At 39.7% G+C, this 27,744-nt stretch overlaps 3 non-coding genes across 3 annotated transcripts; 2 read left to right on the top strand and 1 right to left on the bottom strand.

Annotated features, from left to right (window-relative positions):
* Positions 1-10,276: 10,276 nt before the first annotated feature.
* Positions 10,277-10,392, top strand: LOC141327222 (U5 spliceosomal RNA). The gene has a single exon (XR_012354531.1). It is a non-coding gene; the product is annotated as a U5 spliceosomal RNA (small nuclear RNA).
* A 505-nt stretch (positions 10,393-10,897) lies between these two features.
* On the top strand, positions 10,898-10,969 carry trnag-ucc (transfer RNA glycine (anticodon UCC)). Its single transcript has one exon. It is a non-coding gene; the product is annotated as a tRNA-Gly (tRNA).
* A 102-nt stretch (positions 10,970-11,071) lies between these two features.
* On the bottom strand, positions 11,072-11,143 carry trnad-guc (transfer RNA aspartic acid (anticodon GUC)). The gene has a single exon. It is a non-coding gene; the product is annotated as a tRNA-Asp (tRNA).
* Between the last annotated feature and the right edge of the window lie 16,601 nt (positions 11,144-27,744).

The following is a 27,744-nucleotide window of genomic DNA, read 5'->3' as shown; positions in this document are numbered from 1 at the left end:
TATTTGTCATAACAATACTTGATGTACTGTTTGAAATGTTCCATGATGTGTTGAATAAAATAAATAAAAATGATGTTGTCACCCGTCATATGTTGCTGATTTATAATTTTTTAATTGTGAGGAAATTTGATTTATTTATTTATCTTTGGGTAATCTTTGGAAACTCAAAAATTCATTATTAGTAAATATTCCTGTGGGTTCAGCTGCTGACCAATCCTGACTCGAAAAGAAAGACATTTATGTTCACCAAGGCTGCATTTATTTACTCAAAAATACAGTAAAACAGTAATATTTATACTATAATTATTATTACAATTGAATATAATATAAATTGTATTTAATTTATTTAATTACAACAACTGTTTTCTATTCTAATGTATTTTAAAGTTGAATTTATTCCTTTGATGGTAAAGCTGAATTTTCAGGAGCCATTACTCTAGTTTTCAGTGTAACATTAAATCATTCTGTTCTTAAATCTTCACACAATGTATCTCCAAGTCAATCACACTTCTGTGAAATCAAACTGCCCACTTAGGAAGCAAAACTGATTGACAATGAATTTCACATGCTGTTGTGCAAATGAAATAGACAACAGGTTGAAAATATAGGCAATTAGCAAGAAATTCCCAATAAAGGAGTGGTTCTGCAGGAGATGACCACAGACCACTTCTCAGTTCCTATGCTTTGTGGCTGATGTTTTTGTAACTTTTGAATACTGGCAGTGCTTTCACTCTAGTGGTAGCATGAGACGGAGTCTACAACCCACACAAGTGGCTCCGGTAGTGCAGCTCATCCAGGATGGCACATCAATGCGAGCTGTGGCAAGAAGGTTTGCTGTGTCTGTCAGCGTAGTGGCCAGTACATCAGGAGATGTGGAGGAGGCCGTAGGAGGGCAACAACCCAGCAGCAGGACCGCTACCTCCGCCTTTGTGCAAGGAGGAACACGAGGAGCACTGCCAGAGTCCTGCAAAATGACCTCCAGCAGGCCACAAATGTGCATGTGTCTGCTCAAACGGTCAGAAACAGACTCCATGAGGGTGGTATGAGGGCCATGACGTCCACAGGTGGGGGTTGTGCTTACAGCAGGAAGTTTGGCATTTGCCAGAGAACACCAAGATTGGCAAATTCACCACTGGTGCCTTGTGCTCTTCACAGATGAAAGCAGGTTCACACTGAGCACATGTGACAGACGGCAGAGTCTGGAGACGCCGTGGAGAATGTTCTGCTGCCTGCAACATCCTCCAGCATGACTGGTTTGGCAGTGGGTCAGTAATGGTGTGGGGTGGCATTTCTTTGGAGGTAGCCTGACTGCCATTAGGTACCGAGATGAGATCCTCAGACCCCTTGTGAGACCATATGCCGGTGCGGTTGGCCCTGGGTTCCTCCTAATGCGAGACAATGCTAGACCTCATGTGGCTGGAGTGTGTCAGCAGTCCCAGGAGAAATAAATATATACTTAACCGCAAATACATTTTTAGTACATTGTTATTTTTTTGTGTTAAATAAAAGTGTGATGGTTATACACTATAAATACACTAATTAAAAGTATGTTTATACTTCAGTAGGACTTTAGTACACTTGAAAAAGTATACTTAAGTAATAATTAAATTTTTTGTGTGCTAAAAATATACTACAGAAAAAACTTACAAGCGAGTTTTATTAGTGTTTTTCAAAAGAGTGCTTTAAACAGTGGATTTTTAGTAGACTGCTTACATACTACCCCTAAGTTTAAAATAAGTTAATATATTTAAAAAATCTATTAGTAATATATTGTATGTAGTGAATTTTACAGGAGACTCATCTTATTTTAACTTGGCCCACTCAGGGATGCCAATTATGTAGTGAGTTCTGCTTTCGCCCACTAGGAAGGCGAAATAGTGTAGTGATGGGTACTCGTTTCACAGATGACATTATGATTCTTGGATCACGTGTCACTTCATGTGCGGTTATGAGTACATCACATAAGAAAGATTGGTGGGATATCTAACTTGTAGAACCTCTCACTGTATTATCAACACAAGGAAGACACAAGTGTAATAAAATAAATTTATTAACAAACAATAGACAAGAGTAATCAACTATTAAATTATTACCATAAATGCAAAACTGATAAAGTGCAAAAGATGCATAAAATGCAAGTGATTCAGTTGGATTTTGCTATGCCAGAGCTATGTTATCTTATGGAAATATACTGTTGCTACTCTTGAAAAAATAAGGTGAAGAACCTTATCATGCATCAAACAAATAAATGAGCTATTATTTGTTATCAATTGTTACCAGCTATATAATATCAAATGTAAATTAGGAAGATCATATACTGATAATACACAACAATGCCAAGGTCTCTGGAAGAGGTTTGGAAGTGATATTTACGTTCTCTGTGGTTGAGTGAGTAGTAGGTGCTGAAGGCTTGGAACACGCAAGCAAAGTTACCTGAAGTAAAGGTTTGCTCGCTGGAGCTTAACCTTGTTGGGAATGTCTGTTTGTCTTCTGCCTCTCTGGGCTAAAGACTCTGAACTTGGTTAATCTGCTTTGTCTCTCTTGGATGGAGACTCAGGACATGCTGCATCTGTTGTTGTCTCGCTGGACGAAGACTCTGAAAATATCTCTTTCCTCACAGACAGTGGTCATACCTGCTGCAGCCTCAAAGTTGGAGTCTTTAAGCGTGGAGTGTCTGTTTTCTGTCTCTCTGGACAGTAGGCTCAGAATGGTTGTATCTGTTAGTGTCTCACCCTTGCGGAGCTGGAGACTCAGAACGGAGATATCTGTTGCCACCTTCCCAGTAACAATTCTCCATTTGTGATCCTTGGAGAGTCTTTGGCTCCTCAAACTCTCCTCCTTACTGTGCATTAGGATGATATAGACACACGTCTTCTTCTAGGCAGATTTGTAACATATTTTGTTGATTGGAACTTCTTAAATATTGCTCTAATGGTGGGAATGGGGATTTTCAATGCTTTAGCTCTTTTCTTACAGCCACTTTCTATTTTGTGAAGGTTAACAAACTTGTTCTGCACATCAGAACTATGTTCTTTGGTTTTACTACTTGTGGTGGATGATTAAGGGAATTTGGCCTTTGTGTTCCTCATATTTATAATCCTGTGGAACCGGAAGTCATGGCTGCGCAACTTCATGCTCCTAGTAACCGTGGTACACTAAAAAAATGTAAATACGAATAGGAATATACTTCAGAGATATTTTATCCATAGGAATTTATAGGGATGCCAATAATTGTGATCAACATGCATTAGAGAAAACCATTTATTTCATAATGTGAGTTTGCCCCACTTTATTTTATTTTTTTTACCTCAATGAAAGGTTAGAATTTTGTACATTTTTTGAATGAAAGATCATAAAGGTAAACAATGCAGATTTATTTTCACAGCCACCTTTGCTCATATTTACCAAGGGTGCCAATATTAGTGGAGGGCACTGTACATGCTGCTTCCCTAGCCTTTAAGACTCCTTTTCATTTGCCCTTAGATACATTCAGAGCAGGTACATGTGAGAGCTTCACTAATCTTAGAGGATGCAGCTTCCTGTGTATGTAGGAGGAGTAAAATCAACAAAACAGCAATGATATACAGGTGCTATAAACTGTCAAAGAAGATTCCAGGAACGTTCATCTGGTCTACTGACACAAGGAAGCACCTATTTCGACTTAATAAATAAATATCTTACAGTGCTGTGACAGGTAAGCATTTTCTACTTTTTTTATTACGTATTGAGAATGCTTTAGGCCCTGTTTACACCCGTTAAGTTGCTACGTCTACTTACATTACCATGAAAGTTAACTGTTTTTGGAACCAATGCAAAGTTAAAAGTTTGTCTGGTTACTTACCCCAAATATAACCAGGTATTTCACATACCCCCGAATCTTGACCAATTCGTGTTGCATAAAAGTGTTGTATAATAAAAGTGGAAGTAAATTAATTTATTTAAAAAAAAATATGTAGACAATATATAAAGTATAAATACAATTCATTTTTTTTTTATAATAATTTATCAGTTTGCTTAGTCAACTTTAACATTAAAAAGATGCTTGATTTTCTCTTAGAATCTTAAATATTAGATGAGCGTCACACTACTTCATTGGTAGTTAAACCCCACTCCTGTGTTTTAGCTAAAGAAAGGTTTGCGGTTTTAATATTTTACTGTGTCTAAACTGATACAGTTTGTTCAGTTTACTTTATAGTGTTTACGAGCGATGTAAAGTTTATTAATTATTATTGAATGTAACATTGTAATAATTTCTATAACATTAATGTTATTTTGTGTAAATTATTATGAAAAACGGTGCGGCATTGGCGGCGGCCGGCAGACTAGAGCGCGGGGAGGAGGGCGGCCGCATCGGGCTGAGGACAGCGGTGGAGCTTTGGAGGATGACTGGAGATTTAGGACTGGGCTGGCGGTTCGAGCCGTTGGCACAGTATGTGGGGATTCTCGGCTTATGGCAGGCTGGTGCAATGCGCTGTTTCGGAGGGGGCAGCCTGATGGGATACCTGATGGGATAGCTCAAGGAATTCCTCCACATATCGCTCCAACGTTCGACCACCCTGCTGCAGTCCCCATAAAGTGTCCTCCGCCCGATTCATCTTGTGTATTGGTCCGTGATTCTGTCAAAATTGCCGTAGAGTGGAGCTAGGAGGAAACTTGCATGAGTTATAATTAAATGGACATTTATTGAAAAAACAAGGAACTTAAACCAGAATGACAAAGAACCAAAGTAACATTAATCATGAACAAGGGGAGTGTGGAACTAAGGACTATAAATACACTGAGACAGGGGAGTGGCAACCTAACAGGATAATAAGGGGAAGTACAAATATGGGCAGGGGGAAACCAAAGACGCTAAACCAAAAGGGGGAGACAACGGAACAAATCAAAACACTGGAAACACAGAACAAAACAGAACACAATACTGACAATAACATTATTGCAATTAGAATTTCTAAGTGTTGTCCAGGCATCACTTGAATTTCTGTAATAGCATGTTTAGAGTGGTTTTAATAAATTAGAGAAACTAAATTTGATTGTAACTTTATTGTTATACACTTAAAGGAACACTCCACTTTTTTTGGAAATAGGCTCATTCTCCAACTCCCCCCGAGTTAATAAGTTGATTTTTACCGTTTTGAAATCCATTCAGCCGTTCTCTCTTCACTTTTAGCATAGCTTAGCATAAATCATTGAATTCTATTAGACCAGTAGCATCGCGTTCAAAAATGACCAACGAGTTTCGATATTTGTCCTATTTAAAACTTGACTCTTCTGTAGTTATATCGTGTACTAAGACCAGCGGAAATGTAAAGCTGCGGTTTTCTAGGCCGATAAGATTAGGAACTACACTCCCATTCCGCAGTAATATCACACAGCGCCTGAAATTAGATCCCAGCTAGGTAACTTCCAATGTGACCAGTGCTAAGTTTGTGTAATTCCGGTTGTTGCAGCTGTCAGAGTTGCAGCTGGTAAATTGTTAGTGGCTGGATTTACCTGTGTGTGATTAGCTATGGTTATGTGCATTGTAAGGGGCTGTGATAGTAAGTCGAAGACGTACTCTAGTACCATGTTTCATAGAATTCCCACGAAAAAAAAGCAATTCCGACTAATGAATCAATGGCTGGCTGCTCTGAACATGGATCTCAAAACACCGTTAGAAACGATCAAGAAATGGCGTGTTTGCTCCGAGGATTTTGAACCAGATGACTATTTGGATAGTTTTACCGGTACTACAGCACGGCGTCTAAAGGACACGGCGATCCCAACAATCTTCAAACTAACGTTACAGACAGGACAACGAGGAGCATCGCCCACGGCTGTAAGTGTTACATGATTAATTGCTATTGTTGGCTAACGTTACCTGTGAAATGCAACCCCTGAAGAGTAGTTTTGGGCGAACAGTTGGCTTAGTATTTGCTATGACTAAATTCCATGTGTGATTGCAAAAGAAAGTTATTGCGAACAGTCGGTGGTGTTTTAAAGTCAGTTTTGAGTAAAAGTGTACATCATGAATATAAGCCTGAAAATGCAAACTGACAGTATGCATTTAAAATCTTTATATTATAAATTGTAGTGGTTGCAGGAATAACTTACTCTTGGGCTTCTGAGGAATAGGCGGAAAGGGCGTATCCCATAGTGAGACACCGAAACGTATGCTTGAAAGAGAACCAACTTTACCCAAGTCTGTCCTACTGCCTGACCAATTACACATTGCACTGTCTAAGGTAGCTTACTGTGGTAAATTGTTTGTGCCTGTTATGTTTTTAGGCCAAATTAAGTAAGGTAGACTTTAACATATGTCCTTTACGTTGCACAAGGCTTAATAGCCTAATTGTAGAAACAAATTTATGGGTTTTATAATAATTATACAACTTTCAGTGTGTGAAATAATAGAAATCCATTAAACAACATCACCGTTTTAGATAAAGCTACCAAACCATCTGTAAAAATCTCTAAATATTATTCCCTGTCATGCACAAGGCTTGTTTTCTTTCAGAATATCCCTTTATTGTGTTTATATACAGTACTAAATCCATATTTTTAAGTTTAATATACTGTACTTAAATTCATTAAACTCTGACACCATTTGAGATAAAGTTATCAAACCAACTGTAAACATCTCTAAATATTATTCCCTGTCATGCACAAGGCTTGTTTTTATATACGGTACTAATAATAGAAGGAATATTCCGAAAAAAACAAGCCTTGTGAATGACGGAATAATATTTAGAGATTTTTACAGTTGGTTTGATACCTTTCTCTGAAACGGTGTCGAGTTTAATGAATTTAAGTGGGTAAAGTATATTAAACATAAAAAATACAGATTCAGTACTGTTTATAAAAACAATAAAGGCATATTTTGAAGAAAAAAACAATCCTTGTGCATGACAAGGAATAATATTTGGAGTTTTTTTTTTTACTGATGGTTTGGTAGCTTTATCTCAAATGGTGCTGTTGTTTAATGGATTTCTATTATTTCATACATTGAAGGCTCCATTTTTGGAATTAGCCTTTTATCATAATTGTAATTTTTAATGTATGCAATAATATAAATCAATATCATTCCCTATAATGTACAAGGCTTGTTTTGTCTGGTTGTACCTTTATTGTTTTTATGTATGGTACTGAGATCATATTTTTTTATTTTTTAAATATATTTTATTGACTAAAATTTACATCCATTACACATGAACAACATTTAAGCTAAAGATATCAAACCAACTGTAAATTACTCTGAATATTATTCTGCATGATGCACAAAGCTTATTTTTCTGATTATTAAACTTATTTTTTTTATATACAGTACTGAACCTTGAATTTTTTTAGACAGTACCGCAAACCGATTTAAATCCATTATTCTTGAACAAAACTTCAGCTAAAGGAGTTACACTACCTGTAAATTACCAATTGCAAATAATATATTAATATTTTTAGAATTTACAGTTGGTTTGATTCATTTATCAAGGATTCCTTTATGTTTCTCAAATGGTGGCAGAGTTTAATGAATTTAGGTGGGTTCAATATATAAAACATGAAAAATATGGATTCAATACCATGTATAAAAATAATAAAAGTATAATCAGAAAAAAAAAAAAACAAGCCTTGTGCATTGTAGGAATAATATTCTGAATAATTTACAGCTGGTTTTATACCTTTACATTAAATGGTGTTGTCCTTTAATTGATTTATATTATTGCATGCATTAAAAGTTGTAAAATTATTATACAACACAAAAAAGGCTAATTCCAAAAATGAAGTCTTGTGCAATAACAGGGATTTATAGAACAGTATAATGTCATGTAGTTAAACTGTTTAATCCATGTACTACATGGTAATTTATCTTTTACATTTTTCTTGAAATTAAGCCTTGCGCAACGTAAAGGGCATATATTTTATGTATGTTAAAACATAAATTAATTGGCATGAATGTCTAATGAATGTCAAACTAACTTTACCGAAGTAATTAGCTTGACTACCAATGATATTTCAGGTATTGATAAGTAAACCTAAAATTCAGTTTTTCTTTCATGGTAGATCAAGATGCAGAAAAAAAGTGCTGCTCTTCCCAGGGAGAATCTGTGTTGTGTTACGCAAGGGACCACTTGGATTTCTCCTCCAAGAGCCATCTGAAGAAGCCAGACAGATTAAGGACGACCCCGCTCTGCTGGACAAGTCTGTGCCCATAAGGGAGGACCTTGTGAGGCAGAATGCTCTGGCTGTGGTCCGTCAAAGAGGAGGTGATGCCTCTGACAGGACGGAGGTCCTGGGAGACTACATTCTGCAGTTTGGAAAGTATAAAGGGAAGTCCTTCCGATGGCTTTTAGAGAATGATGTAGGGTACACTATGTATCTCATCAAGAACCTTCAGAAGGAGGAGGCGTCAGGCATCCCTATGGCTGAGGGGCATGGCAAGGACAGTCTACTGTCATTTGTTAATTATGCTCTTATTTTTGAAGAGATCCAGAAGAGATGTGAATGCTTGTCGTTCATTTCTGTATGTGTATTTGAAGAATGACCTTAAATGTTCCATATTCTAAAACACTCTTTAATAGTAGTTTACACTATTACACTGCTGTAAATCCTGAGACATGTAAAAGTATTCTAAATGTTTGTATAGAGGGGCCATGGCACACCACTTTAACATGCCCTCTTTCATCTTTTTTAAAATGTTTTTTTTTTTTTTTCATTTAAAACTTGCTTGTTAGGGAAACTCTTCATGAATCAAATAGAAATTGATGTAATTGACAAATGTCATAAAAATTATATCGCAGATTCTTTTCTACATTGTCTTATATCAGTGAATCAAAGTGTATGCAGTTCACTTGAGCAGTACATAATTGACAATGTTATGCAATACTATAATCTGATATAAACTACCAAAGCAAATTTTATGTGAAGTTGGAAATTTTTACAAGTATTTCTATATTTTCTACTCATATCTAGCATTTAATAATACTTCTGTCAGGATTTAAACTTGTGTTTTGTGAAATATTTAACATAAAGGGAAAACAAATAAATAATTAAATAAATGCTCAAGCTGCAATCCATTAAACTTGAACACCATTTAAGCTAAAGATATCAAACCAACTGTAAATTACTCTGAATATTATTCTGCATGATGCACAAAGCTTATTCTTCTGATTATTAAACAGATTTTTTTTAAATACAGTACTGAACCTTGAATTTTTTTAGACAGTACCGCAAACCAATTTAAATCCATTATTCTTGAACACAACTTCAGCTAAAGGAGTAAAACTAACTGTAAATTACAAATTCTAAATTACTTATTTGTCCTGATTATTAAATGTACAGATCTATGATATACAGATATATTATTTTGCATGTAGTTTAATACTGTGTTGTTATAGTTAAATGGATTTATATGTGTTCAGTACAAAAGTATGTTGTTTATGCTTGTTTTAGCACTCCAAATTCCACTGAAGGCACATGTTTGAGTCAATGTAATAAAACATTGATTTTAAGTGAAGAACTTGTCTCACCCGATTTAATCTTCAAACACTATTTGGCTTATTATCAAGAAGAATAATAGGTTAAATTGTTTTTGTTTTTTTTTTATAATTTTTTGAATGCAACAGTGTGATATATTGTACTGATATTACATACTTTATAACCATTCTCTATACAAAAAAATATATACACATTTCAGACTGAACTGATGTAGATTTTAACATACCTCTCATGTAAAATTTTGAATAACTCGTGCAGTATTTCAGTACCATGGACTGGGAAAGTAAAATTCAGCACCAAGGACAGCTGGCTAAAAATGTTGCAATCTGATTGGCTGTCAGTGAATTACAACTATTCACGGCTGGCCCGCGGGTGGCAGGCGAGAATTCTACCACTGAACCACCAATGCTCGGCTGGAAGAACTTCGGCCTTCACATTGCCCTGGATTTAGTAATGGTGCGTAACTGTTACACGTCAAATCCAGGGAAAGGGGGATTGGGTCAATATGCAAAGTTTGGAGCTCCTTCTAGCAAATCAGGCTTGGCCTTCAAGGCTCATTTTAAAGAATCCCACACACATGCAAACACACACCCCTTACTTAAAAGAACTCTGTTCCTGCATTTGCCCGGGAATCAGAGCCAGGCCTCCTGTGTGGCAGGCGAGAATGGATGATGGAAGAGACTTTTTAACTTTTACTCCTCCCATTTGGAGTGAGGGGGAGATGAAAATCTTATCGGCACCCTAGATTACCCTTTGTGAGTATAGTGGTTTACCACAGGGAGCGCACATGCTCAAGCGCATGGGCACACAACTCGAGTTTCTCTTCATAGACGCATAAATCTTTCGCCTTTTACTAAAGATTTCCGTGGAGGGGAGCCTTTCCGAGTGACCTGTATTTTTGGGTGCTCTGCTCACAGCAGAGCTGCACTGCAGTTTCAATAGCAGACTAAATCTGACCACACACCAATGTGCATTGGAGCAAAGCGTGCTTTCTCGTGGACCGTGTTTGCAGCCTTTGCGCTTCCTGTGTCGCAACTTCACATTTTTTTTCAGCCAGCATGGAAAGACAGCACTCTCATGACATGATGGGATCCAAACCTTGGGCTTCAGCTACTTTGGCCCTGTCAGTGACTTATGTACTTCCAGCATTCTTTTCTGCTCACAACAGAGCTGTATTGGAGTGTCAAGAGTAAAACTGGCCACCAGCCAATGGGCGGTGGAACGAAGCGCGCCTCACCACGTTCTGTACTTGCGGCCTTTGTGCTTTCTGCGTCGCAGCTCCAGATTTCTTTAGCCCGCATGGAAAGACAGCACTCTCTCGTACATGACGGGATACAAACAAAGATGGCTTCAGCTCCTTTTGCCCTATCAGTGACTTGTGCATTTCAAGCATTCTTTTCAGACGGCTAAAAGCTGGAGTCGGGAACTTGCGTTGGTGGTATAGTGGTGAGCATAGCTGCCTTCCAAGCAGTTGACCCGGGTTCGATTCCCGGCCAACGCATTTGTTTTGGCTCTGGCTGACGTTGAAGCAGAACTCCTTCTGTGACCTCTGTCAGCACCAAAATCTTTGGATGAGTCGTTCAGCAGCAGCAAAGAGCTGGGTCTCCCCGTCGGGGAATCGAACCCCGGTCTTCCGCGTGACAGGCGGAGATACTGTCCACTATACTAACGAGGAGCTGTACCCGCTGTGCTTCGCCCCCAGCCGACTTGACTTCACCGACATCAGCATAAGGAGCCACTACTCCATGAAAAAAACAAATCAACCTGCCTTGATCTTATTGAGTCTCCCAATATCTTGAATGCTACACATTACAGGGGGTCCTCATTTGGACCACTTTACTATTATTACTATTTTTTTTTTACTTTTCATAATGGGAACATGAAAAAAAGGATGGGAAATCATGTGGCAGTAACATCGCATTTACGTGGATCATATCGCCCACTGCTAGAATTCTACCACTGAACCACCAATGCTCGGAAAGGAGGGAGAACGTTTGGAATTAACACCGCATTTACGAGTATATTGCCCACTGCTAAACTTCGTCAACCTATAGATAAAGTGAACAAGTTTTATAGGCATTTGACGAATATAGACGGACTCATGAGTTTCTGAAAAGATTCGGCAGGGAACGGGGGTTGGTCGGTATGCAAAGGTTGGAGCTCCTTCAAGTAAATCAGGCTTCATTTTAAAGAACCTTACACACATGCAAGCACACACACAACTTAATTAAAAGCACTCCGTTCCTGCATTGGTCGGGAATCGGACCCGGGTCTCCCGCGCGGCAGCCGAAAATAGTTAAGCTTAACTTCCCTTAACTTTTCCCATTCATTCTCAACGGTAGTGCTTAACACTACGGATGCTATATATATTTGGCCACGTGTAGATTTCATGGCGCTGTTTCGCCTTTTCCCGTGGCGGGGAATTTAAGAAGTCTAGTGTCATCTGTCAATCATTCGCTGTGAGTGGAGGAGGGGAGAACAGTTTTACGATCGGTGGGTATCTGTTTACCGAATTGTTGTACAAAACAAAACTATTTTGCTGACAAGAATTTATTGTCTAAAGTACCTTTGCTCACACTTTACCTTTTTTCAAAAAGTGACCGCTCAGATGACCGCTGTTTTTACGTCGAGTTCGAGATCAACGCAATTAAAGCCGTCAAACCGAGAAGGTAAGTTGAATGCTATACTTTAGCAGTATTAACTTACTGTATTGTATTTACAAAATCATATAAATTGCATGTATATTATCATGTATTGGTTTTGTGAGAGTGAATGTTTCATCATTGATCTCTTACTATGTACTTCAAATGTTTAAACAAATGTTAACATTGATAAGATACTTATAATGTAATTAATATGTATTACACACATATATTACCTTTAAATGACAAAAAAGTGCATGTAATTTACTGTTATAATTTAAAAGGTGTGTATAAAACAACATTTTTACAGGGTTTCCGCGGGGTCTTAAAAAGTCTTAAAAAGTCTAAAATTTAAAAATCAAAATTTTAGGCCTTAAAAAGTCTTAAATTCGCTGTTCTAGGTCTTAAATAATTTCACACAGGTCTTATTTTTCCGATGTCCATGTAACGCTACCTCTAAAGCTCATATAAATTCTCTTTTTGTTGTTTCCGTGGTGTTGTAGTTCTTTATTTCACTGGTCCAAATATAATTTGCTGTATTTAAACTACAAATGAGACCAACATGCAATAGCCAATCAGCTTTCTGTTATTGGCGCGAGTCTCTCTCGGATTGTACCGCAGAAGTAAAATGGATTTAACTTTTTAGCTTTGGGGAAGTGCAAGTTTAGCAATACTTAGCTTGAAAAAACTAAATATAGGGCTTGGCTAAGGCCAGTTGCTAACAACTGTAGATTTTTTTCTCCCCCTGCGGAAGTTACTGCGTCTTCAGACAGAATCGCAGTAGCAGAATACAGGTCAAACTACCTTTTTCTGTATATAATGTTCTCAATAATAATAATAAATATAGGTCGAGCTAGCTGACCGCCAGCCTTGGAGATACTTTTAAAATGTTTTTTTTACTTGCCCGACCGAACAAACCGCCTGATTAAAACTGAAGTGACAAAAACAACTAACGTTAGCGAAGCATCGAAAGGCAAGAAAGATTCATATTTTAATACATTCAACGTAAACAGAAATTGATAATGGATAGTGTATTTCTGGTCTATTCGTGACGTACTTTAAAACAAATGAGCGTAACAGCACTCTAAAGAAACACACTGAGGTAAAAATGTTAAAAGTATAGTTTATTTATAAAATGATATAGTTCAGTAATATACCAAGTGAGCTTTATGCTGAATATTCTCACAATTACAAATGTTACATTAATTTTAGCTCAATAAACAAGTAGTTAGTCAAGTAGTTACTTGCATATTAGACAAAATATTTTCACTGTTTTGTTCTGTTTCACCAACGAAAATAGTTCCAAACAAGGATCGCAGCAGAAGCATTCTCCTATCAGCGTTTTGCTATGATTCAGCGTTTTGCTCGAATCAGTTGAAATAACTCGCTCATGAAGTGACTTACCGCCACCTGCTGGTAGTTTAATGTGTTTAAAAGTATGCCGCCACACCCAACATTTCTAATTTATATATTTTATAAATCAATAAATGTATTTAAAACATTAATCTCACTTTTAATTTTGCAGTGTAAATTGTGTAATCTCACTGCTAACAGCCATTTACAATTTATTGATAAATTCATAAAATAAAATTTCAAAGTTAATGCATACATTTCAAAAGTTAAAAAAAAGGCCTTTATAAAGGTAAATCAAATATGCAGATTTAAGATGTAAAAGCTTATAGAGCACTGATGAAAAAATTGCTTCAGAATTTTTTTTTACATCAGATATTTCTAGTACTTTTATGGGGATATTTTGTGTGGAATAGTATCTGCTGATATGAAAAGTTCACTGTATATCGTAGTAATAAATTTAATTTATGACAGCCATGAAATTGTTTACTTTTTACATTAAACACATTAAATATTACATATATGCATGTAATATATTATCTATTTCCATTACAGGTTTCGGTCTTCAATTTCATATAAGGTGGTATTAAAAAGGTCTTAAAAAGTCTTAAATTTCACTTGTTCATATCTGCAGAAACCCTGTTTTTAATTAGTTAAACTTGTTTTTATACATACATTTGCATATTAAATATTTTTATATACACACTCACACATATATTAAATGAAATATATAATAAATATTACATAACACAAATTTATTAAACATTACTTTAAATTTAAAGTATCTTATGCTCTAAGTCTGCATTTATTCAGCTAATAAACAGTTATATTATTAAATATTATTGCAATTTAAAATAACTATTTTATATATAACTGATGCTGATGTCTTATTTCATTATATTATGTATTTTCATGTGGCCATGATTTCAGAGCAGCATCATGAAGAAAACAGTTTTTTTTCCCGGGACAGTCAAGGTGTCTTTCAGGAAAGGACCATCGGGTCATTTACGCCGGGACCCATCAGAAGAGGCAAAAAGAATTAAAGACAACCCTTCACTGCAGGATAAGTCAACACCTCAAAGAGAAGATCTGGTCAGGATGAATGCCCGTTCTGTTGTCTTACAGAGAGGAGGGGATGTCTCTGACAGGCAAGAGGTGTTGGGAGAATACATTCTTCAGTTCGGCAAGTACTTTCAGGTGGTTATTGGAGAATGATGTCGGCTATGCTTTGTACCTGTTCGATAAGGTTGAGGAAGAAGAACAGGCTGGGCAGTTTAACCCAGAGGGTCCTTGCAAGGACAGCCTCATTTCCTTTCTTGAATACTCAAGAAGCTTTAAGGAAATTGAGGATCTTAAACGGTATCTGTCTCAAAGGCCAAATCCAGTGCCAGTTTTGATAGAGGATGACAATACTGTTGGATTTGGAACAAGAGCAAAAGATACTTGGAGAAAAATTTGGGATACCAGGGCAGACGAATATGCTTTCTTTATAATGAAGCAGAAGTGTGTTCCAGGCAGCAAAATGTACAACTTGCAGCAGTATCTTTTAAAACTGCAGCAAAAACAGCTAACGATAAACACTCCTCCATTGCAATCACCATCAGCTTCTACTGGAAGACCACCTGTTACTTCCAGTAGTGCCTCTGATCAGCCTGGTAAGTTAATAAAATTCATGCAAATTTGCTTATATTGGTTATTAAAGCCTACTGATGCATTGATTTTGTTTTATAGTGATGGAGGAGGATGAAGAACTGGAGAAAATTATGCTGAGTCTTTCGCCAACAAAATATCTAACACAGCTGAGTAAGTGAATTAAGAATCACGTCATGTGTGTTAGACAGAGCCATGTCAAGTTCAGCATGTTTATGACGCATTAAATTGCACACACTGGAGGAAAACTATTCAAATTGTAATGCTTAATTTTCAGGATCATCTGAAGCCATGGGATCCACAGTCTTTTCTACAGCAGGTTAATTTATCACATCAGATTTGGAGGCTTATTCTGTTACATACAGACTTCTGATCCTCCATGTCTGAATTTAATTATCTTAGTTGTTTTTTTGGCAGTGTTCTTGCCTGTTCTAAAAAACATGTTCTTTTGTTCTAACTACTGTTAAGGGTTGAACATGCCAGTGGTGAGGGTGAGTGCACTTCATGAATTGTATGCATGGTATTTAAACTGGTCTTCACGAGTTCCCACTTACTAATAATAAACAGAGTAAAAGGATAGCGATAGCGTATAAGGTTAAGCGTATTTGGCGTGAACCCAATAGCTCCCCCCTATAGAGAGGAGACGGGGTGGTGGAGGGATGTTGAAATGAGAGATAGGAAGGTAAGGCTGCTTTGATTATTTATAGTGATTCCCCTTAACACTGATTGGATAGGGAGTGATTACTGATGATGCATTGGCCGTGTTAATTATCTGTGCGCGCTCCTCCTGAAATTAGTTTATAAAACGTCACTTCACGAGTTCCCACTTACTGATAATAAACAGAGTAAAAGGATAGCGTATAAGGTTAAGCGTATTTGGCGTGCTGTCCGGGAGAGGGCTCCGAGCTCGAAATTCGTTCCCGAGCCCGGGGCACTCCCCCTGCCCGGGGAGAGGGTCCGAGCTCGGCAATCGGCCCGAACCCAATAGCTCCCCAAAAGGCTAAATGATCGCAGGACAGCAGCCAAGGGAAAACCGCTGTAACCCCCCAAAAGGTGCTTAGTTTTTTGGCTGAAGGCATGCTTGATGATTGTAGCAGTGGGGCTGCTAAGGCAAAATATGCAGAAAAAAAGGGGGAAGGGGGGGGGGGTGCTTCTGCGGAAGCTGGTACTGCTGCGGCAGTGGGGAAAAGGGGGGGGTGCTTCTGCGGAAGCTGGTACTGCTGCGGGAGTGGTGAAAAAGGGGGGGGTGCTTCTGCGGAAGCTGGTACTGCTGCGGGAGTGGTGAAAAAGGGGGGGGGTGCTTCTGCGGAAGCTGGTACTGCTGCGGCAGTGAGGGAAAGGGGCGGGGGGATGCTTCTGCGGAAGCTGGTACTGCTGCGGCAGTGAGGAAAAGGGCGGGGGGGGGTGCTTCTGCGGAAGCTGGTACTGCTGCGGCAGTGGGGAAAAGGGCGGGGGGGGGTGCTTCTGCGGAAGCTGCTTGGGCGGGACCTAAATCAATTGATGAGGGCCTGGTGGGCTTTTTTAATATGGGATCTGTCTGTTCGGACATAACTCTTGAAAGCGTCCGATGACCAGCGCCCCAGTGTTTGGATTTGTTGCTGTGACATACCTTTTTGGGCTGCTGTGTAGCTGCACCAATTCGAAAGGAGTGGCTAGAGAAGTTATCAGCTGGGGTACCTGATAGAAGCAGCACCGCCTTGAGATGCTTTTGGAACCAGAATCGAGAGACGGGACGGTTGAAGTCGTCTGTGAAAAGGGGGTCAGATGGATTTTTTGATTGGGATCTTCTGAGCTGGAGGAAGTCTAGGAGGGTTTGGAATGGTTGGATGGGCGACTGGAGATTAAATATATAGATAAAATGGCCTTTCTTTAATTGGTCTGACTTGCTTTGCTTTATGAAGTAGGAAATAACTTCATCATCTAGCACTGCTAGGTCGGAGATGGTTGGGTGCGTGTTAGGGTTAAAAATGGATGTGGTAGTGAGTTCAGAGCATCTGAGGAAGCCGAAGAATGCCAGGATGAACATGGCGTCTAAAGTACGGGCGGTGTGTAAAGATTGGTAACCTTTACAGAGAGTAGAGACGCATTTAGTAAGAATTTTCAGGGTTATAGGTTGGCGGGTGTTGGGGCGGGTAGGGTGGGTTTTTTGAATACCTTTGATGAGCAGGGACGTCTGGGAATTGGATATATTGGGTGAAAGTGAGCCGTATATGAGCTTATGAAAAAATTGGATCCCGCTTAGGTATCCTTTGATTGAGCTGATCTGGAGGTTTTTAATGATGTTGAGGTAAGAGATGAAGGAGGTAATGGCTAACAGGGAAAAATCTGGGAACGCTAGATTATAGGCGGAGTGGAAAGTTTTAAAACATTTCCACGCTGTTAGGTATGACTGAAGTGTGTTGGGGGAGACGGCTTGTAAGATGGACTCCAAAGATGCTGTTAGGAGAGGTCTCAGAGGATGATTTAAGGGAATATCAGCTCTGAATAGGGAGGTACTGGGGTTGGGAGAGAATCCGCCTCCGGAGCCAATGCTCTGAATTTCTGAAAGGAAAAGTGAGAGAGAGAGTCAGCTATTACATTTTTTGAGCCAGAGATGTGATGAGCAGTCATGATGAATTGGTCACGAGCTGAAATCCGTCTTAATAAGGGCATTAATGCGGAAGAATGGGAACGACCTTTATTAATGCAATGCACGGTGGCTTCGTTGTCGCAGTGCACGATTATACTAGTGGCTGACCATTCTTTACTCCATAGAGCGGCAGCGACGACTAGTGGGTACAGCTCGAATAGCGCTGAGGACGATAAGTGCTGCGGTAAGTCTGTTAGCTGGGGGGCCATGTAGAAGCGAACCACCGGCCGTGGTAGAAACCTCCGAACCCGACGGAGGGGGTGGCGTCGGTAAATAACTGAATGTCGACTGGGGAGGAAACCAGATTTTTGTAGAAAAAAGATAAGCCGTTCCATTGTTTAAGGAAGGATATCCACAGGCTAAGTTCGTTACGGCATGAGTCATTTAAGTATATCTGATCTTCTAGCGCGTGAACGGTTGACGCGAGGGAGAGGAGATGCGAGATGAAGGGGCGGCCTTGCGGAATAATGCGCATCGCAAAATTCAGGTGGCCTAGGATGGATAAAAGCTTGCGTTTGGAGCAGCTGGAGGCGGTTAAGAGAGAGGAGGCTACCAAAATGGTTCTGTCGATTTTCTCTTTAGGAAGGGAAGCCTGAAATTTTTGGGAATCTAGGTTGACGCCCAAAAATTCGATGTAAGTGTTAGGACCTATGGTTTTTTCTTGTGCGAGAGGGATCCCTAGTTCGGCAAAGAGTTTTTGGGTTGTCGCGAGATGGGCGTTTGGAAGGGAGTCGGGGGGAGAGATAATTAAAAAATCATCCAGGAGATGAACCAGGAACGGTAGATTGTAATTGTTAGAGAGGATCCAGCAAATCGCCTCTAACAACATATAGAAAATTTTAGGGCTGCTTCGACAGCCGAATGTGAGGCAGACGGAAAAATAAAATTTTTTCTGCCAGCGGATCCCGAATAAATGCCAGTAGTCAGGGTGGATGGGCTTGACTTTGAAGGCAGAAGTAATGTCGACTTTGGCCAGCCAAGCGCCACGACCTGCTTCTTTAATCAGGGTGATGGCTTGATCGATGTCGTGATAGTGGAGAGAAAATTCTTCAAGAGGAATGAGGCTGTTAATACTTGGGAGCGGGGATGACAGATCGATTATGAGGTGTTTTTTTACCTGAAAATTTTCTGGTTGCGACGCCGATGGGGCTGACTCGAAAAACATCAAAAGGCGGAACAGAAAAGGGGCCGATCATGAAATTTTCTTCTATTTCTTTTTTAATTAAGATGTCGACTGTTTCGGGTTCGGTGAGAGCAGATTGAAGGTTGGGACAGATGAGACTTTGGGAGGGGAGGCTTACGACACCCGGGTTAAAGCCATGCGAGAGACCTGAAAGGATATAATCTGTAAAATTAGAATCAGGATGGTGAAGCAATTCAGCAGATAAACGAGAAACATTGACAGGAGTCGATAAGTACTGTTTGTCTTTTTTATTTTCAGCTCTCTGCACTGGACAGATCAAACGGGCATGGGAGCCGCCACAGAAATTACATACATGCAGAAAACGACAGCGTTGTCTAGTGCACCTCGCATTTTGTTAAAGTTAGCGCAAGCTTGACTGTCGGAAGAGGAAGGGCGGCGGTGAAGAGAGGGGAAGGAAGAGGTGTCCATGAGGCGTGGGACATAGCTGGTAGATATGGGTTGGGATGGTTCGATAGGGATAGAAGGAGGGATAGAAGGGTTGACGAAGGGGCAAGAGATGTAGGAGTGCGAAAGGGAGCAGCAAACTGTGCAAGCGATGTTGCGGCAGCCAGTGAACACCCTGCTGTGGAGCTCGTAATCCAAGGCCCCCCAATAGGGGCACTGATTCCACTGAGTGGTACGGATTGCACATTTTGCCGAAAACATTTTGTGATAGGTGTAAAAATGTGAGCCACCGTACGAAAGCGCTGAGCGTCTCCTGTGGGGAAAAACAGAGCATATTACCTCTGAGAACCTGTTGAACGCAATGGTGACTTCAGTAAACGAAAGAATGCGCGATGAGTTGTGAGTGGAGTTTTTAAGGGTAACAGAAAATTTGCGCAATTTATTAGGCGATCCGGGTGTGAAGGAGAGAGAGGGGATAGAAGGGTGTAGAGGTCAATGTCTGCACCTGCTAGGATTTGTGTCCGGATGGAATTGGCAACAGGAAGTGGATCCAGCACGATTTTCGTTTGGAGGGATGGGCAGGGGTGTGCACTAATGCGACGGCTTGGAGGGGCGACGGCCTGAAGATCAGTGCTGTCATCGGCGCGCTGATGCCCAAGACGGAAGTGGGGGCGCGCACTGGCAGGTGCTGCGCTTGGGGCGCGGCCCAGGCTTGCTGAAGGCCTTTTAGCATTAGCCTGTCCTGGCCGTGAATAAGGGGCGGCGCGGCCCGTGCCTGCGGTGTACGCGGCTTTAGGAGGAGGGGTGTAGTTTGGCGGATCGCCCGCCTGCAATGAAGTGAAGAGGTCGAGGAGCTCCGCTTTAGTGGTTTGACGCGGAAAAGTCGCGCCGGCACTGGTGAGTGCTTGGCGCAGTCCAGCCACGGTCCATTTCCCTGTAGCTGGGATGGAGGAAATGGCTGAGGCGAAGGAAGACGCTGGCGAAGGCGGCTGATGCCTCGAGGGTGAAGGTGATGGTGGGGTTCGGCTAGCGTGAACGGTAGAACGGGAGGTTTTACGGCCCCGTTTGGCAGCCGCAGGCTCGCTTTGAAGATCCTGTGGGACGGCGTTTGCCTGCATCATGGCAGGTGATGTTGGCGAGGCAGCAGCCTCAAAAAGATTCTCCTCATGGAGTTCGATCTCGGACATTCTTAAAGCTTGGTTGGACCAAAGTCTGTTGAAACGAGAGATAGGAAGGTAAGGCTGCTTTGATTATTTATAGTGATTCCCTTTAACACTGATTGGATAGGGAGTGATTACTGATGATGCATTGGCCGTGTTAATTATCTGTGCGTGCTCCTCCCGAAATTAGTTTATAAAACATCACGTATGTTTTTGTCAGGTACACTATCTCATCCATACTCATGGCAGCTCCAATATAGGTGAGATGGTGAGGCAGGCCTTTAAAAGCATAGCATCAGACAATGTTCTCTGTCTGTATAACAGAACGGGAAAAGATGGGAAGAAGGTGTTGCCACCTGTGCTCCTGACATGTTTGAAAAGTAAGTGTTTAAGTTTTGGTTTGTGCATCTGGATGCTGCTATAGAAATTGTAATGTTAACACCTTGCTCTTTGTGTTTTTAGAATGTGTCAGGTCTTTTCACAAACAAAATGAAATAGAGGTGAAGAAGCTAAAAGTAATCACCAGAACAACACCAGACGCGGAATGTATTCACCAAGTAGAATTTTTTGTCCAACGCCAACACCAGGCTGAAAAGGGAACCAAATAAAGGAAAAAGCTGACTTTTTGTCTGATTGTTTTTATTGATGGAAATAAAGAATGTGGGTGTAAAAGTTTGAGTTAACTGAATTATTTTAGATAACAGTGAACTAACACAATTATTGTATAGTGGTGTTACATGGTGATCTCACGGTATGAGCACACAGTGACCACATTACGGACACACAGTAACCACAGTATGAGCGCACAGTGACCACAGTATGAGCACACAGTGACCACATTACGGGCACACAGTGACCACAGTATGAGCTCACAGTGACCACAGTATGAGCACACAGTGATCACAGTATGAGCGCACAGTGATCACAGTATGAGCGCACAGTGACCACAGTATGAGCGCACAGTGACCACAGTATGAGCTCACAGTGATCACAGTATGAGCGCACAGTGACCACAGTATGAGCGCACAGTGACCACGGTATGAGCTCACAGTGATCACAGTATGAGCTCACAGTGATCACAGTATGAGCGCACAGTGATCACAGTATGAGCGCACAGTGATCACAGTATGAGCGCACAGTGACCACAGTATGAGCTCACAGTGATCACAGTATGAGCGCACAGTGACCACAGTATGAGCGCACAGTGACCACGGTATGAGCTCACAGTGATCACAGTATGAGCACACAGTGATCACAGTATGAGCGCACAGTGACCACAGTATGAGCGCACAGTGATCACATTATGAGCGCACAATGATTACAGTATGAGCACACGGTGAGTGTGATGTGACCTCATATTTTGGCCACAGTATGAGTGCACTGTGATTGTGCAGTGACCTCATGTTGTGAACAAAGTATGAGCACACAGTGAGAGCTCTGTGTGGTTACACTTTAAGGGTGCTTTCACATCTGTGGTTCGGTTCATTTGGTCCGGACCAAGGGCAACAAATGATACATTGTAGCATTTTTCTGCCGTTTTGGGTCCTTTTCACACCACACTGATTGCTGTGGTCCGAACCATTTGAAACGAACCAAAATGCAGTCATGTGACAACATCCACATCACTCGTTGGCCAGATCGTGTCATTGAACCACTGATCTATAATAGAGAATTATATAGATCAGTGTATTGAACATATTTTCTAAACTGTTAGGCATGTTTTTTCAATTCGTGAACGCGCCGCATCGAGGTAAAAACATCTCAACTTTTCAGGATGCTGCAAGCACACCGCAGGTCATGTGACATGAACCAACCAATCAGCTTCATCCTTTCCCTTAATAACATTGAAAGTACTGGCAAGTTGGAGGAACAGCTTATACAGGAATAAACATTTTTTAATAAATATAATAGCAGAGCTACTGCAAGCGATTTTTAATGCTGAAAATCCATTTATCCTTTGCTGAAACTTTAGCGTATTTATGGAGAGCGCAGGTCATAGTTGCTAAGCAACGGCAGACGCCACTGGAGCGCAAGCTTTCCATGCGTTTTTAGGCGCAACATGTGAACGGCACCTTAAACAATGAGAAAGATTGTGATGTTCTTGTGAGTTTTTGAAAGTTGGGACCTATATGATCATCAGACCAAATTTAGAGGCTCCGCACCTCCTCACAACTCCAAGTTTGTCCGCGAGCTGTCAAGGGGCTATGTTGCTAAAGCGCTAACTGTCAACAAATACTTGTCCTCATCCCATAATGAACAGCGCAGCAGACTACGGCAGCTGGATTAGTCCAAAAAGGTGCAGTACTTTTTGCGGTTGGGTCTGTTCAAGTTCGGTTCATGTTCTCACCATAAATGAACCGCTCCAGTGTTCGTTTGAAAGCTTACCGAGACCACCTCTTCAGACAGGTCTCGGTATGCTTCTTTGGTCCGCTTTTGGTGCGCACTCGAGTGCGATTGCTATATTCACACCTGCCCAAACGAACCGCACCAACAGGGAAAACGAACTCTAGTGCGATTCAACCGAACTAAATAAGGCAGGTGTGAAAGCACCCTTAGTTCACTGTGACACACACATTATGACCGCACCATGAGAATATTGTGAGCTCATTGTGACATCATTATGAGATCAAATTGTTGACTGGGTATAGTGTATTGTGTTAGTGTGTTATTGAAATTTGAAAATTAGTGTCAGAGTTAAGTTTGATAGCTGAAAACTTTCATAGCGATCGTAAAAAACGAATCATTTCTGCTTCTCATAGTTTAGCCTTGGTTGCATTATTGTTTTATTGCAGTAACAGTCTTATTCGAAGTGTCGCATAAGTAGATGTGTTGTGGGATTTGGCTATTAACATTTTTTACATTTTAATTATATTCTACTGAAGTGAATGAAATGAACAAAATGCCTGAAAAAAGATGAGTTCATTTTGATGAATGAGTTTCAAAGATCTGAGTCAGTAAAATTATGCGAACTTCCCATCACTAATACACACATAAGGGATCTTAAAGAAAAGGATAAAATAAGATAGGCTTCTTTCATAACAATAAGCTATTTTTTTCCCTAGACAATAATGGATAAAGTAAAGCAGTGTTAGGCATTGATAGAATTTCCAGACAAAAGCACAGATATTCTCCCACAAAAGTGGCTTTTTGAACAAAAGTGTTACAGGCCAAGCAAACCAAACAAATTTGAAGGCAGCAGTGAAGAGAAATGAGCCTGTACGTTTGATTGCTCAAAAAGTGTGGTAAAGAATGTGATGCAAATATTTTTTATTATCTCCATGATCTGATTACTATACATGCTTTGCTGAAGATTGTTTTTATATCTTATCTAATAATTTATTATATTTTATTTAATTAATATATTATTAGAAACACTAGAGAAAGTTGCTAAAAAAAGTATGTGGATTCTGATCTTTATACATCGGAAATAACTTTTCATGAAGCAGGCCATGATAAAAGAATAAAAAGAAAGAAGAGGTTAACAATGATAAATACTAAAGAACTGTATTCAACTGATGATGGCCATAGGTCTTTAATCATCAAAACAACAAACTATAAGTTTAATACAAATTCCCTAAATATAAACATCACCTAAATCATCAAGACTCCATTCTTCATTCAACTTCATTCTTTGTGATAATTACATGCTCTTTTGATAGTTCAGTTCAGTTCATTTTTAGAGTGTTTGTTATTTGGTTTGATCAGAGAGCAGGAAGAGTTACTGCATCGTCATTCCATGAGGCAGCAAGGACAGAATTATCTTCATCGTCAGTTTTTTACTGAAGCATGCAGGTGTCGGAAACTCAGAAGAGAAGACCAGGGGCCGGTTGCACCAGCTGTGCGTAAGTTACAACTTAGCTTAGTTGCGACGTAAATGGACACTAAGTTACAATTTACGCACGACTAAATATTTTTGCGTTGCACCATTAAACTTAGTTTCAACGTAACTCTACGTATAAACTAAATATTTACGGAAGGGTCTGGTCAGGAGTAACGGTTGGAATAAAATAGCAGACTGAGTGAGCTGCATCAATATGTGTCAGGCTCGGGGTAAAGAGAGAGAGAGGTAGGTAAACTTAAAGTGGATTTAATGGTCGAACTCAAACAAAAAGGTAAACATTCAGAATACAAATGACATCATAATGAAAAAAGGCAAAACAAACAGAAAGCAGGATTAAACTTAACTTGACGAACGAATGAATGATAGGCAGGCAGGTTGGGTAAGGATTTTGGCGAGAGGTTTAGAGTCCAGTGTCTATCGAGTAGATCTGACAGTTTGTGAGTGAGAGTGCTGTGTATTTGTAGAGGGGACTGATGAGGAGCGGCAGGTGCAGGTGATCAGTAGGCTGGTGATTGGGAACGAGTGGGCGTGGTGATGGAACCTGACGGTCCGGATGTGTTGCTGACAATATGCTCTTTATTTTTAACCGACAACCTTCAATCATTTAGGGATATATGATGCTGCTGACATTTACACTCACTTACATATTAAGAGAGAGAACAATATGTGAATAAACGTACTTGTTTCTTTTTTTAGCGCGTCTTTAACACCCCATCTACAGTGCGACTCTGTGCACTTCGTGTTACAGATGTCAGATGAAATAATAAATAAATGGCATTTCTTTTTTTATTGATCCTTATTTATTTCAGTTAGTCTCTGAATGTTATTTACAAATGTGACCCTGGGCAAAAAATAGCTTTCATATAAACTAATATTATTGTTTCGTTTTTAATGGAAACTTGTTTTTACCGTTAGTATATGTGAGGCAAAATAAGTTAAAATGTTGGATAAATTACAATTCATAGCATTTAAACAAGTTTTGCTCGCGTATTTTGAAGGTTTCTAATGGATGATTTAGTGTAAACGTCATGTTATGTGACTACGCATTACTTTACGGAGAGCTTACGAACTACTAGCTAAGTCCTGTCTTATGAACAACTGGTGTAACCAAATAATGTATAGATTTAGTTACAAACTAGCTAGTAGCTACTAAGCCTCTAGTGTGGACTTTACGTTCCAATTTAAGTAAGAATTTACGAATGGCTGGTGCAACCCTACCCAGGAGACTCTAGAGTATCTTCAACAGAGTTCTTTATCTAGAACACGCTGCGTGTCACTGCAGTCATCGAAAGTCTAACTAAAGCAGATGCATTGTAGTTTATATACATTTGGGGGTAGTGCTCAGAAATGGAGACAAAGCACCTGGGTGATGACCTTAACCTTTTCACACGTGCGTTTAAAATATTCTATCTAACCCCAAAGAGTGAGTTTTTTTAGGTGACCCTTATTTTGGAATGTTTGGCATTACTGTTTCATTATATTATGAAATATCAGATATTCCGATTTCGAAATATGTGCAAATAAATGTATTTAAAAGTCCAAACACTTTTATAATGACCACGTTAGTTATTCTAAACCGTAAGTTATTCTTTGAATCCGAGCTGTGGGATTTACAACACGCAAATGCATCCTCTCCTCCCGAAAGACATTAAAGTAAGTCTCTGGTGAGCTGGGAGAAGAGGAGAGTGAACTTTATAGTTACCTACATAATCTGTATATGATATCAATAAAATATGTTTGTCAGAATATATTTGTAGGATCATTATTGCCGCTTCCATAGACATCAGTGTGTATTTTACAAACTATAAATGTATGGTTTTGCTAGTACTTATGTCTATTTAAATGTCTGAAACCTAAATTAAGCATTAAGCTGTTTCCTTATAATGGGCTTCTATGGGGGAAAAAACGCTTAACGTGATATTATTCACTTTATCTGTGGAATAAGGGCTCATTCTTTTGATAGTAGTTAGTGTTTGTCTCAAGTAAGGTTTGACAGAAACTTTAAGCGTTTTAGAATGTCCCGTGTATCTATAACTTTCAAGGTAAGTAACGTAGCTAACGTTAGAGAGCAATCAGGCTAACAAATTACTAGTGTGTCCACTTAGACCGAGGACTAGGGTTACAAGATTATGTATGGATAGTATAGAGGACATGTACAACTTTATTAAAGCAATATAACAGTCGTGGTCTTGATGTTACAAAAATCTTGCTCGATGTTTGCGCCGTCTTTGTTGTTTAACTGGTTACCGGCATACTGGGGCGGAAATAGGTTTTACTCAGCAATTGCGTATTTCTGGTGCAAAATACGGAAGTTGTGAGAAAAGTCTATTGAGCATGTTTCAACAGCTTGTTCCAGTTCCTGCCAATATTCAGCAACTTCGCACAGCCATTGGAGAGAAGTGGACCAACATTCAGGCCACAATCAACAACCTGATCAGCTCTGAAGGAGATGTGTTGCACTGCGTGAGGCAAATGATGGTCACACCAGATACTAAACAAGGTAACACGGTAAAGCACACAGGAAGGGCTTCCATGGAGGACATAAATAGAGGATATAACGCTGATAGACCATTACAAGTAATGACTATGAGCGCTTGTGGTGTGAACAGCTTTATTGTTTTGACGTGCTGCTTATTTTATCTACAAATGATAAATTGGTGCCTCCATTGTCTCAGAGTCTAGTTAAAACCAAGCCGCAGTCCTCAATTGGAATGGCTTGTTAAATGAACATTAGCGTTTATATAATCTGCACTATTTAGTATAAAAGTTAATTAAATCTATCAAGATCTTAGCAAATAATGAATTAAACAAATTCAAAAACAGCATTGCCAGCTTCTATATTCAGCTTCAGAGACTATTTATTCTCTTCATATGGCTACAAAGGTTTTTGAAATATGAATACACCACGACAGTCCTGATATAAACTGCAGGAGCAGATATTATTCAGTCCCTCAGTCATGTAGCTCTGGTGCAGCATCACAATGCTCCTGACACTGAGAATGAGTTGCTCTGGTGTGGTGATATTTTACAGGACATTACTGATGAACATTTACCCATGTTGCTTACCATTGAAGACTCCATTATGAAATCAAATGAGAAAGAGCTCAGGTGAGAACACAATACTCTCTAGTCATCTGTTAGTATTCAGCGTTTTACATTTCCTCCTATATTCCCATATTTACACTTAATGGGACCCCAGTTATTACTCCACACACCAATATTTTATTACCTATTTGACTGAAACTTAGAATCATTGCTCACATACCATTTTCAATTTATCACTTTATTCCTCTGCTATTTACTATTACATAATACCATCAATCCTCCATCTTCAAGTACTTTTGCACACTTGCAGCAAAGACTTCTCTCTGGTGTTATTACATGACACACATCACACTGATAACATAAACATACAG

Source organism: Garra rufa, chromosome 2 (assembly GCF_049309525.1).
Source record: "Garra rufa chromosome 2, GarRuf1.0, whole genome shotgun sequence".
NCBI lineage: Eukaryota > Metazoa > Chordata > Actinopteri > Cypriniformes > Cyprinidae > Garra > Garra rufa.
Note: the sequence above shows the minus strand (reverse complement) of the source record. Positions and strands in the feature narration are given on the sequence as shown.